Source organism: Mus pahari, chromosome 4 (genome assembly GCF_900095145.1).
Source record: "Mus pahari chromosome 4, PAHARI_EIJ_v1.1, whole genome shotgun sequence".
Classification (NCBI taxonomy): Eukaryota; Metazoa; Chordata; class Mammalia; order Rodentia; family Muridae; genus Mus; species Mus pahari.
In genome coordinates this window covers 48,880,410-48,884,195 of record NC_034593.1, presented here as the reverse complement: position 1 = coordinate 48,884,195, position 3,786 = coordinate 48,880,410, and the positions used below count along the sequence as shown (strand labels likewise).

The 3,786-nt window shown below is 43.4% G+C and overlaps 1 protein-coding gene and 1 pseudogene across 9 annotated transcripts in view; one reads left to right on the top strand and one right to left on the bottom strand.

The window, feature by feature from the left end:
• Nucleotides 1-3,786, top strand: part of Nbea (neurobeachin) — a 554,101-nt gene that overhangs the window by 321,865 nt on the left and 228,450 nt on the right. The gene's annotated exons all lie outside the window — the stretch shown is intronic.
• On the bottom strand, nt 2,046-3,147 carry LOC110320121 (annotated as a pseudogene). Its single transcript, XR_002380444.1, has one exon. The product of XR_002380444.1 is annotated as a protein SEC13 homolog pseudogene (transcript).

The window sequence follows — 3,786 nt, the reverse complement described above, 5'->3', positions numbered from 1 at the left end:
GGAGACTCAGAACGCAGAGGTGAGGATGGTCAGATGTGTGCGGAGTCGTCGGAGACTCAGAACGCAGAGGTGAGGATGGTCAGATGTGTGCGGAGGAGTCGGAGACTCAGAATGCAGAGGTGAGGATGGTCAGATGTGTGCGGAGGAGTTGGAGACTCACTGGCTCAAAAACTGAAAAGAGGGAATGCTCTATCGAGTATTGACTTTGAATTATTCAGGGTAATTCCAGTATTGGGGATGGAAAGAAAAATGTTAGCATATACTCAGTCTTCCAGTCATGAGAGGAGTGGCCTGGAAATATCAGGGACTCCTAGTGAGGGGAAAGGTTATTGCTGTATTTAGCCAGAATTTAAGAATCTCTAAATTCATCTGCCTTAAAACAAAACCTAATGCACATGCAAATGAAAAGAAACAAAAAATTCGCTGCAACATAGCAGGGCTTAAAAGGGCGTCACAAGGCACCCTGGATTGAACTCGAATGTGGGGCAGGAGGGCTGAAAAATAGAGATGTAGCACAAGTGACAGCTTGGGTGTGCAGGACCTGGAGACTGCCTGAGCCAATTGAGTGACCTAAAATACATAGAAAGGCTTTAAAATTAGATAATTATTTTGATCTATCTTTCAGATGATTCTTTTAAAATGTATAATATATTCAGTTAGAAATGAAGAAAACAGCAGAGGTGCAGGTAACAGAGGAAAGCAATATGCAGATAGAAACAAAAGCCTTCAGTGTCTTTTTATTTTTTCTTTTTTTTCTGAATTGGAATTTCTCCTAAAATTGAAACCTTGTAATCTTCCTCCCCTCCTTAGAATGAGTCCACCCCGACCTCTAGTCCTTGGAGAGTAAACATGCACAGAGCTCTAAATCAATGCTGTCAAGGAATATAGCGGGGCAGACCCTGGAGTCTGTGGTCTTTGGAGTCATTAAAGATTTGGATGGCCAGGAGGTGGTGGCGCACGCCTTTAATCCCAGCACTTGGGAGGCAGAGGCAGGTGGATTTCTGAGTTCGAGGCCAGCCTGGTCTACAAAGTTAGTTCCAGGACAGCCAAGGCTACACAGAGAAACCCTGTCTCGAAAACCATTAAAAAAAAAGAAAGAAAGAAAACAGATTTGGATGGTATGTTGACTCTTTTAAACGTTCATGGATATTGGGTATGGATAATTTCAATTATATACCTAAATTCCTTGGGACAGTGTGCTCAATCCTTTACAGTCTAATATGAAAGCTATAGTAAAGATTTAAGAATCTGAATCCCAGTAGCATTTTTTCTGTATAAATATTATACTGTTTTGTAACTATACATATTTTCACTTATAAATGAAAGGAAAAATAAATAACTAAATAACTAAATGGAATAAGTTAGTTTGCAGTAGCGTGGTGTTGTAGGTGCACTAAACCCCCTTGTTAGATTGTGACATGTGTTTTAATATTCTGCTTGTGAACAGTTGTTATTTGTCAGTAATTCAGGTTTGCCTGCTACTTGAGCAGTGTCTTTGCATAAAATGCTGTATTTGAAGTCATTTGTCATGAAAACGTAGAGAGAAGACTATTTGTGCTTATGGCATTTTAATAACTGGGCAGAACCCTTTGGAATACAAGAAAAAAAGTCTTGTTTACTGTTAGCGCTGTTCACTTAATTCTGCAACCTTGACAGGATAGCATTCCCGTAGATTTCTCTGTTAGAGGAGTTCAGTAGTGATTGTTTCAGCCTTAGGAGTTAGCAGTGCGATAAGTAAGTTGGCTGGACAGGAGGTATTCCCAAAGCACTTTTCCTCACTACAAAACCATTGTTTTGATTTGTAACCTACTTTCTGACAGCATTTGCTGCATTTAACAGTCTGTCATTAAGAAACAAATTTTAAGTAAATAATGTGTATGACTGTTTTAAGACAGATTTAAATTTTAATCTTCTTTTTCTGTTCTTTTTTCTTTGCAATATGATTTTATTAGCTTGCAAACAGTCTGAACCAAAAGATAGTTAAAAATATTTTAAAATAATATTCATTTGTTCCTTATGAATACTTTCAGCTGGACATTAAATTACTAAACACGTGGAATCCCAGTAAGGCAGGTGGACAGCCAGTGTTGCGTGTGGGCACTCATGTGTGTAGAATCTTGGTAGCACTGGGACTCTTCTTCCCAGTTGTTTGGAGGTTGTTCCAGAATAGGTAACAGGAAGGCCAGGCTTCCTGTGTCGTCACTGCTCGTGCTTTGGGCCTCTGTGATGGAGGCTGACCCAGAACCCTGGCCCTTGTTGACATCACTGGTGCATACCCACTGTACATCCACAGATTCTTTCCACAGGGTCACCTTACTGTCTCCACCTGACATAGCCAGGATGTTCGTTGTGATGGACCAGCTCACGTGCCACACAACATCATTGAACGTGTGTAGGAGTTTAGGTGACCACATGTTGCCTGAGGCATCATGGCAGGTCCAAATAAACACTCAATTACCCTGAGAGCAGCTGGCAGTGGTGCTAGTGGGCAAGCCAATGGAGGGACCCAGGCAACGTCTCGAACCCAATCTCTGTGTGCCTCTGGCTTTTGCTCCTCCTTCACTGGCCATCCTCCTCCTCCCTCCACAGCTTGATGAGGTTGTCACAGCCACCTGATGCAAACTTCTTGATGTAATTAGGTTTCTGTCCTGATGGTTAGTCTATAAGGCTTCCAGGCCCAGCAGCTGGGGCCCAACTGACAGCATTACAGCCAATCGTGTGAGCATTGTTAATCTTCACTTCCCACTGGCCTTCTGTGTAGGTCAGCAGTGAGGTGGCCCCATCTGAACTCCCATAGACCAGGATCAGGCCAGTGTAATGAAGGGCCCAGCAAAACAGAGTCCACTGAGGAGTCCTGGCCTGAATGCTCATGGGTCTTCTCCCAAGGGCTGTTTTCCTCATTCCAGATAATGACATTTTGGTCAAAGGAACAGGAAGTCAAGATATATTGCCATACATGGGGTGGGCCCAGGCCACTTGCCACGCTGGTCCCTCCGGTCCTCTGAGGTCCACAATGAGGATCTGCCCTCTAATTTGCACATCAAAAATTTTGATGGATCTATCTGAGGAGCAGGTTGCTAGACAGGTGTCATAATAGTCCACATCAGGAGTCATGTGCTCATGTGAGGTGTTAATTACTGACACCATAGCTGCTGCAGCAGCAGCAGCAGCTCATAGCCTTGGACGTGTCAGCTCAGAAAGCTTCCATTTTGGTCTTCTTAAAGTCATGAAGTAAAGGTTTTTGTTGTTGTTGTTTTGGGGGTGTTATCTTAAATTTAATTATTCACTCTGCATCTTAGTATTAGTTCTGCTCACCTCCCAGTCCCCCTTCATGCAAATCTCCCCATTCCACCCTCATGACACATCATGTCACTGCAGGACTAGGCACATAGTCTTCAGACAAGGGAAACCATTCAAGGATATGCGGTTCACAGGTAGGCAGGCAACAGACTCAGGGACAGCCCTTCCTCCAGTTGTACGAAGAAGAAAATGAAGACCAAGCAGCTCATATGCCATGTGTGTGCAGGAGATCTGCCGCAGACAGTCTTTACTTGGGTCCCCGATCTGCGAGGAAAGGGTCTCTGGTTGCCGGTGAGCGAGGGTTCAGTGAATGTGGGGTGACAAACAAATACGGACACAAGGGAATGTGGTATCTGAATGCAATATGTCAAATCGAGCATCAGATTATTTATATAGAAGAAAATAGGGAAGTTACACAAAACAGAGGAATGCGAACATGGAAGGGCTAGCAGGAACCAACTGGGATAACATTCAATGTTAATAGCT